The sequence below is a fragment of the Oratosquilla oratoria genome, chromosome 29 (genome assembly GCF_046742065.1).
Source record: "Oratosquilla oratoria isolate Oo_2021 chromosome 29, ASM4674206v1, whole genome shotgun sequence".
NCBI lineage: Eukaryota > Metazoa > Arthropoda > Malacostraca > Stomatopoda > Squillidae > Oratosquilla > Oratosquilla oratoria.
In genome coordinates this window covers 5560720-5570719 of record NC_134805.1, presented here as the reverse complement: position 1 = coordinate 5570719, position 10000 = coordinate 5560720, and positions in this window count along the sequence as shown.

Genomic DNA, 10000 nt, shown 5'->3' with positions numbered 1-10000 from the left:
ACTTTTTGTGCTTTCCCAGTTCCTTTCCTAGTGTATAATCTCGTGTCATCTTGTACTATGCCAGTTCCTTTCCTAGTGTTTAAACTTGTGACATCTCGTACTATGTCTGTTCCTTTCCTAGTGTATAATCTTGTTATTTTCAAACCTCTTTGTAACACAACGTTTTCTGTATTCCCCTGAAGATGTAAATTACACGAAAGCGCTTGGGGTGGATGAAAGTGCGGTAATAAAATTGTACTGATGATGTCATCTTGTACTATGCCAGTTCCTTTCTTAGTGTTTAATCTTGTGACATCTCGTACTATGCCTGTTCCTTTCCTAGTGTATAATCTTGTTATTTTTAAACCTCTTTGTAACACAACTATTTCTGCATTCCCCTGAAGATGTGAATTACACGAAAGCGCTTGGGAATTTCTGTTTTCTTCCGATTTCCTTAGTGGTTACCAGCAAAATTTGTGGATCACGTGTTGTTTTTAGTGATCTTTCTGCATATACACACATTTATATATATATATATATATATATATATATATATATATATATACATACACACACACACACACACACACACACACACATACACACACACGCACACACACACACACACACATACACACACACACACACACACACACACACACACACGCATATATATATATATATATATATATACATATATATATATATATATATATATATGTTGAGGCATTGTGACAGGTTGGTGAAGGTGTGTGAGGAAGACATAAATCAGAGTCCAAGTTTATTTCTGACTAGTTTCGCACAAATAGGCTTCTTCAGAGAAATAATGTAATAAGGAGAAAATAATGCGAATATTATATGGGGCACTGAGGAGCTTCGGAGAGCTCACCCAGGATCGCCGCTGTATATTGGGGATTTTGTCCTTTTGTCCGTTATTGAGGGGTCTTTGTTCCGGTGGCGTAATGTCCTAGTTGTCCTGTTGTCCGTTACTGGGGGGGGGGGGTCTTCGTTCCGGTGGCGTAATGTCCTAGTTGTCCTGTTGTCCGTTATTGAGGATACAAACACGGACCTTCTACTATAAAACAAGGACCTTCTACTACAAAAGCTGAATGAAGTCCATAATAAAATACAATTCACCACAGAAAAAGAAGTAGACGGCTCTTTACCATTTCTCGACACGGTCATCATGAGAACAGATGCGAGCGTGAAATTCAAGGTATACAGAAAACCTACAAATAAGGACGATTTCATTCACTTCCTAAGTGCGCATGATAGAAAAACAAAAACGGGTGTAGTAATAGGATTCTTTCTACGAGCTCTGAGAATATGTAGCCCAGAATTCCTCGAGGAAGAAATCAATTATGTAACTGACGCGTTCACAAAACTGGGTTACTCTAAAGGTTTATTAACGTCTTTACTAACTAAAGCTAAAACGATCAGAGAAAAAAAAAAGATAAAAAGAAAAAGACAAACTGAACAATCGTTACCTAGTAGTCCCCCTTTCTAAATTCACAGACGAGTTGGGACTAGCATTAAGATCCACTGGCTTTAACCATCGTGAGTGACGCAGGTAAAAAGATAGGTGACTTAACGAAAAAGAAAATAGAAGATCAAAACGAAAACAGAAGTATTGTGTACAAAATTCCATGTAGTAGTTGTGATCTTTCTTACTTTGGAGAAACGCACAGAGGATTAGAGAAAAGGCTCAGCGAACACAGAGCGGATGTCAGATACCATCGCGACACTAGTGCTTTAGTCAATCATATCAAAGAAAAGAGTCATTTACCGAAATGGAAGGCAGCAGAAATACTAGAAGAAAATTTATCCAAACCGAAAAGGAAAGTACTGGAAGCACTGTATATTGCTACCAATGAACATACTAACCAAAGAACGGGTGATATCAAATGGACTAAATCCACCGCAGCCATAGCAACAGCAACTAGGACATTACGCCACCGGAGCAAAGACCCCTCAATAACGGACATCAGGACAACTAGGACATTACGCCACCGGAACGAAGACCCCCCAGTAACGGACAACAGGACAACTAGGACACTACGCCACCGGAACAAAGACCCCTCAATAGCGGACAACAGGACAAAATCCCCAATATACAGCGGCGATCCTGGGTGAGCTCTCCGAAGCTCCTCAGTGCCCCATATATATATATTCGCATTATTTTCTCCTTATTACATTATTTCTCTGAAGAAGCCTATTTGTGCGAAACTAGTCAGAAATAAACTTGGACTCTGATTTATGTCTTCCTCATACACCTTCACCATATATATATATATATATATATATATATATATATATATATATTTGTAGAGAGAGTAAAGGACCAGGAAAAGGAGAAAACTGGGAGAGATCTCGCACAGGATTTACTAGGACCAAGAAAGCTAATTTACAACTTGGCTAAAAACTACAGAAAGAAATCAGCACCACCATCATATGCTGTTAAAGATGGAAATGGAGAAGAGCTACTAACAGACGCTGAGAAAATTGACAGTAAATGGAAAAATTATTTCGAAAACTTGTTGAATATACCAAATAACGTAGAACAAAATGAGCCAGAGCACAATGTAGAGGAACTCTTAGAATCGGACGAAGATCCAATTACCGTTGAAGAGATAAAATCATCCATAAATCGAATGAAAAATGACAAAGCAGCAGGAGAAGAAATGATTCCATCTGAGATTTAAAAAAAGAAAAAAAGTATAATCGAGGAAGATGGAATTCTATGGGTAAAGGACATCTTGAACAAATACTGGGATGAAGGAAGAGTACCTAAAGACTGGAATAGATCAATAATATGCCCTATATATAAAAACAAAGGAGACAAAACTGACTGTAAAAACTACAGAGGAAAAGTCTTAATACCACATATAGCAAAACTTTATGAAAGAATATTAGAAAAGAGATTAAGAGGGACAGTAGAGGACAGCTTCGACGAATGGCAATATGGTTTGAGGCCTGGAAGATCTACCATCGATCTAATTTCTGCCTTAAAAATGCTTTCTGAGAAAAACTGGGAATGGAATAGAAAAGTTTACTTAGCTTTGGTCGACCTGGAAAAGGCATTCCATTGGGTTCCCAGAAAGATCTTGTGGTGCATCTTGAATAAAGAAGAGTATAACATTCCTCCCAAACTTAAAAGGGCAATAAAAAGCACGTACATAAACGATACATGCCGCGCTAAGACTCAGCAGGGAAATGGGGAATGGCATAACTTCAGGAGTAAAACAAGGAAGTGTGCTTTCCCCAGTTTTATTCATCATTTTCATGTACTATTGTGGAAAGTTAGCGACGAGAAGAGCGGAAGGAGAAATATTTGGCCACACAGACGATCTGGCATTGATAGCAGTAAATGAAGAAGTGTGAAAGAGGCTCACTTTAGTTTGGAATGAAGAATTATCAGCCAAAAGTATGAAAATTAATAAGGGAAAAACAGAGGTTATGTCGCTGAGTAGAAATCAAGAAGAAATGCATGTGAGATTAGGAAATACAGTTTTGAACCAAACAAATTAGTTTAGATATTTAGGAGTAGTTTTCGACACAGAAAATGACACCTTGATTGAGATGAATAACAGGATCACGAAGTTTAATGCAACTCTCTACTTACTATATCCACTCATTAAAGACTGCCACGTGCCAAGGAAAGTAAAGACCATCTTGTATACGAGTATACTACGACCTATACTTACATATGGGCACGAGGCTTGGTCGCTTACCACCAAGGTTGGAAACAAAATTCAAGCAACAGAAATGAAAGTTATAAGATTGATAAAGAATGTCAGTAGAAGAGATAGAATGCGGAATGTTACCATCAGACAAGAATTAGGAGTGGAAAATATCCTTGAATTGATTGAGAAAGGACAGCTATGATGGTTTGGTCATATGAAAAGAATGAACATCAACAGATATCCAAGAAAATATTATGAGTGGAGACCTGAAGGAACAAGACCTGTAGGTAGGCCCAGAGTGAGTTAAAGGGATATAATGGTGTAGGTCTCGGTATCCTGCAGCATAATCTTCTCTGTTCATGACAACTGTCGATCTCTCTTTGTCGCGGGTTAAAACAACTACCGAACGGTTCCTACGTAGTTCGGATAAAGCGTTTGTGTCCCCCAGGGTAAGTGAGCGGCAGGTGTTGTTAGATTTCAGAGATCCTACGATTTTGGTCGTAGCTGCCTGTTTATCTTCTGTAGTGCTTTCCATCAGATTGACAGCATGAGCCAGGAACTTTGCGTGGTTGACCTTTCCTTGCAAAATGAAGTTAAGCCCCCTGGACAGAACACTGCTCTCAGCTTCTGTATGTTATTGTTTTTTGTTTCACTATTGGTACATTTTAGGATATTTAATAGTACACTTTTCGCCATGATTACCCATTTGCACGCGTGACCATTTATCCCTTCACATGGAACACGTGGTCCACCACTATGGTGCTTGTGTTTATCATGTTACCTTTTTGTTTCACTTTTATTACATGTTATCATTTTGTCTCATGTTACCTTTTTGTTTTTCATATTTCGCCTTATTAATTAATTTTTATTGTGTGTTATTGATTTTTGTCTCAATCTTAATAAGCTCTTCAGATTAATTCTAGTGCCTTACTCTTTTCACCAATGTACACACGCACACACAAACACACACGCACACACACACACACACACACACACACACACACACACACACGCACGCACACGCACCCACATACACACACGCACACGCACTGTGCTCTCATGGCGCTGTGGTTAGAGCTCTGGCCTGCCACTACGGAGGTCCGGGTTCGACTCTCGCCCGGGGCTGAAATAATATCAGTATCGCAGCGCTGAGGGGTGTTACTCCAACTCTCGTGGGCGGGGAGTTGGGGGTGTGTGTGTGTGTGCAAGGTCATAGCATTACCCATAGATCGGACCTACGAGCTCTGAGCTCTCTTCCAGGAGGGAAATAGCTGTCGATCACGAGTCCAACACGTGATCCAAAGACCAAGTGAATACACACACACACACACACACACACACACACACACACACACACACACACACACACACACACACACACACACACACACACACCTCTCATGGCGCTATGGTTAGAGCTCTGGCCTGCCACTACGGAGGTGCGGGTTCGACTCTCGCCCGGGGCTGAAATAATATCAGTATCGCAGCGCTGAGGGGTGTTACTCCAACTCTCGTGGGCGGGGAGTTGGGGGTGTGTGTGTGTGCAAGGTCATAGCATTACCCATAGATCGGACTTACGAGCTCTGAGCTCTCTTCCAGGAGGGAAATAGCTATCGATCACGAGTCCAACACGTGATCCAAAGACCAAGTGAACACACACACACACACTCACATATATATATATATATATATATATATATGTAAGCGGAATAGGAAACACAGGAGTCTTAGTCTTGAGTTTATTCCTGACTAGTTTCGCAGGTATGCTTTTTCAAAGGAATATGTGTACAAACGGGCTGTGGGCATTATATACATGGGGTGGACCTCACCACCTCTCCGAGTTGCCATAGTTGGTGGTGAATGTGAACATCACATTGTGGCTCACGTAACAATGAAGACATTTTTACAATTAAATATGATAACACTAATACCAAAGAAATTATTAATAGAAAATGTAACAATAGTAATGATGACGATGAAGATAAATATTTAATTAATAATATTAACAAAGATAACAAAAATGATAGTAGCAATCCAGGAAATAATAACAATAAAATAAAAGTGATAATAATAAAAACAATAATAAAAATAAAAATGATAATACTAATAACCAAGAAATAAAAATAAAAAATATAAAAATAATTATTAATAGTAATTATGACAATGAAAACAATGATAATAAAAACGAAAAATTAAATAGATATTTAAATAGTAACAATAATAATAACAATAATAATAATAGAGATAATGAAAGTAATAATAATAAAGATGGTAATAATAAAAATAAAAATGTAATGATAAAATTGTAAATATAATGATAGAAATAATAAATAATAGTTATAATAACGATAATAATAATAGTGTTGAAAATAAATAGTAACAAATAGCATTAAAGGAATAAATCATGATAAAAAGGTGGGGCAAGGTAGCATGGAGGAACTTCAGAGTGAAAGGAAGAAAGCTGGAGAGGGTAGGCCGAAGTGGGAAAAAGGTATCTACTTAGGGTCGGGGGGGGTCTGGGAAGCCATTCTTGGAGGGCAAGTGTCGCTGTAGATTTTGTCCATTTCGAGTCACCAGTTCTCTTGTTTGTGTTTTTGTGGTTGGCAATGTAAAGTGATTCAATTATTTTCCGTTGTTTCTTGTGTAGTCCTTTAGCTAGAATGGTGGAACCCTCCCAGTTAGGCAAATGTCCCTCTGTGTCAATGTGGTTAACTAGAGCGTTGGTTTCTCGGTGGTGTCTAATGTCCGCTTTGTGTTCCTTGAGTCTGTTGTTAAGTCCTCTGTATGTCTCTCCGTAGTATGCACAGTCACATCCTTTGCAGGGAATTTTGTAAACGATGCTATTGTCACGGTTCGTCTTGGTTCTGTTGGTGGTCAAGTGTCCTATTTTCTTCCCTGTGTCATTTACTATGATGAGTCCTGTCTGTCTCAACGCTTTGGAAAGCATGTGAGAGAGGCCAGAGATAGGAACCACAAGGTATCGCAAATTTGTCCTCTCTTCACATCCTTTCCTCTGTCTGATTTTAATGGCTTTCCGTAGTGACGTCCCTAACATGCCTTCTGGGTACCTTAGGTTCCTGAACGCAGCGGTTACGTATTCAATTTCCTCTTGTAAATACTCTTCGCTGCATATTCTAAGAGCCCTAAGGTAAAACCCAATGATAACCCCTGATTTGGTCTTCTCGTCGTGTGCGCTAAAATAGTGGATGAAGTCGTCTTTGTTTGTCGGTTTACGGTATACCTTGAACCTAGCGCTGCTGTCCGATCTGATGACGACAGCGTCTAGGAAAGGTAGGGAACCGTTGGTCTCTTCCTCTACTGTGAATTTAATTCTTTTGTCCACGTTGTTCAGTTGTTCCAGTATGTTTCTTGTGTCGTTTGTTTTGTGTGAAATAAAGAGGATGTCGTCAACATAACGGTACCACCTGGAGTTAGCTGGGACGATGTGCAGAAGGTGGTCCCTTTCCAAAGTCTCCATGTAGAGCGATGCTGCCACCGCACTCAATGGAGACCCCATTGGAAGCCCCTCATGTTGTCTGTATTCCTGTTTGTTAAAAACAAAGGAACCAAATTTTATGCACCTATCCACCAACTCCAAGTAGTCACGCTTGTTGATGGGTAAGTTGTCGGTGTCAATGTGTTGTACTGTTTCTTTAACAGCCCGAAGGGCACCGTCTATTGTTACGTTTGTGTAGAGGGAAGTGATGTCAAAGCTTATCAGGCGTTGGTCTGTGAAGTCAAATGTGTTGAGTTTTTCTATTAGGTCGGAGGAGTTTCTAAGGTGTGTTCCGCTAATGCTACCTAAGGAGGATGAAAGAGGTTTGGCTAATAGCTTGGCTAGCCTATGTGGTGCGCTACCTATGCCAGAAGTTATAGGTCGGAGGGGAATGTCCTGTTTGTGGATTTTCGGAAGTCCTTTCATGGATGGGATTGTTGGGTCTTCCTCTAGGAGGTAGAGGAGTCTTTTTCCCTTTTCGGTTCTTTTGAGGATTTTTCTGATGTCGGTGTTGAACTTCTTGGCTTCTTTGCTGGCTGTACCGTCCCTTTGTTTACAATATGTGGATTGGTCAGAGAGTAAACGTTCCATTTTGTTGGTGTAGACCCTCTTGTTCATGATGACAACGCCACCTCCTTTGTCGGCGGTCGTGATGATGATGTCGTCATTGTTAAGGAGTTCTTGAAGGGCGCGAACGTATCTCCTGGGGATGGTCTTGCTGTTGTCCCTGGCTGCAATGGAACAGCATAATAGAACACCTTGTTTGAAGCCGGACTCGATGTTGCTGTCCTTCCGGTTGTAGTTCTTCCCTATGTAGTCGTTCAATTTCTTTGGGTTTATGTTGGTGCTGAATTTTAGACCAAGGGAGAGGGCTTCCATTTGGGTGTGTGTGGGGTTGTAGTCGGAAAGGTTGTTGATGAGATTCTGTCTACCCACTTCTTTCCATTTGCTTGTGTTGCACAGTCGTAGCAGTTTCTTCTCAAGTTCCACCTTCTGTTGTTGCTTTTTCTTCTTGAGTTCTTCAATGAGTTCTGGGGGAAGTGGGTAGTTCTGGAGCTTGTTTCTGACAACTTCGGCTTCGTGTTTGAGTGTTTCTCTAGCTTCCTTCAGGTATTCTCTGGCTGTGTCGCTGAAGGGTTTGTTGGGGTGATGGAGGTGGTGTGGGGCTGATCTTGGAAGAACCAGTTCTTCAAGACAGTCCTTGAGGAAGGCGTCTCTGTTTAGAATGCTCGTCAGCTTCATTTGTAGCACGAACTCGGACCTTATGACTTCCTGGATTCCATTTCCACTCGGAGACAAATGTTGAGACATTCTGACAGGTTGATGTAAGCGGAATAGGAAACACAGGAGTCTTAGTCTTGAGTTTATTCCTGACTAGTTTCGCAGGTATGCTTTTTCAAAGGAATATGTGTACAAACGGGCTGTGGGCATTATATACATGGGGTGGACCTCACCACCTCTCCGAGTTGCCATAGTTGGTGGTGAATGTGAACATCACATTGTGGCTCACGTAACAATGAAGACATTTTTACAATTAAATATGATAACACTAATACCAAAGAAATTATTAATAGAAAATGTAACAATAGTAATGATGACGATGAAGATAAATATTTAATTAATAATATTAACAAAGATAACAAAAATGATAGTAGCAATACAGGAAATAATAACAATAAAATAAAAGTGATAATAATAAAAACAATAATAAAAATAAAAATGATAATACTAATAACCAAGAAATAAAAATAAAAAATATAAAAATAATTATTAATAGTAATTATGACAATGAAAACAATGATAATAAAAACGAAAAATTAAATAGATATTTAAATAGTAACAATAATAATAACAATAATAATAATAGAGATAATGAAAGTAATAATAATAAAGATGGTAATAATAAAAATAAAAATGTAATGATAAAATTGTAAATATAATGATAGAAATAATAAATAATAGTTATAATAACGATAATAATAATAGTGTTGAAAATAAATAGTAACAAATAGCATTAAAGGAATAAATCATGATAAAAAGGTGGGGCAAGGTAGCATGGAGGAACTTCAGAGTGAAAGGAAGAAAGCTGGAGAGGGTAGGCCGAAGTGGGAAAAAGGTATCTACTGTCTGGGAAGCCATTCTTGGAGGGCAAGTGTCGCGGTAGATTTTGTCCATTTCGAGTCACCAGTTCTCTTGTTTGTGTTTTTGTGGTTGGCAATGTAAAGTGATTCAATTATTTTCCGTTGTTTCTTGTGTAGTCCTTTAGCTAGAATGGTGTAACCCTCCCAGTTAGGCAAATGTCCCTCTGTGTCAATGTGGTTAATTAGAGCGTTGGTTTCTCGGTGGTGTCTAATGTCCGCTTTGTGTTCCTTGAGTCTGTTGTTAAGTCCTCTGTATGTCTCTCCGTAGTATGCACAGTCACATCCTTTGCAGGGAACTCGAAATGGACAAAATCTACCGCGACACTTGCCCTCCAAGAATGCCCTCCAAGATACCTTTTTCCCACTTCGGCCTACCCTCTCCAGCTTTCTTCCTTTCACTCTGAAGTTCCTCCATGCTACCTTGCCCCACCTTTTTATCATGATTTATTCCTTTAATGCTATTTGTTACTATTTATTTTCAACACTATTATTATTATCGTTATTATAACTATTATTTATTATTTCTATCATTATATTTACAATTTTATCATTACATTTTTATTTCTATTATTACCATCTTTATTATTATTACTTTCATTATCTCTATTATTATTATTGTTATTATTATTGTTACTATTTAAATATCTATTTAATTTTTCGTTTTTATTATCATTGTTTTCATTGTCATAATTACTATTAAT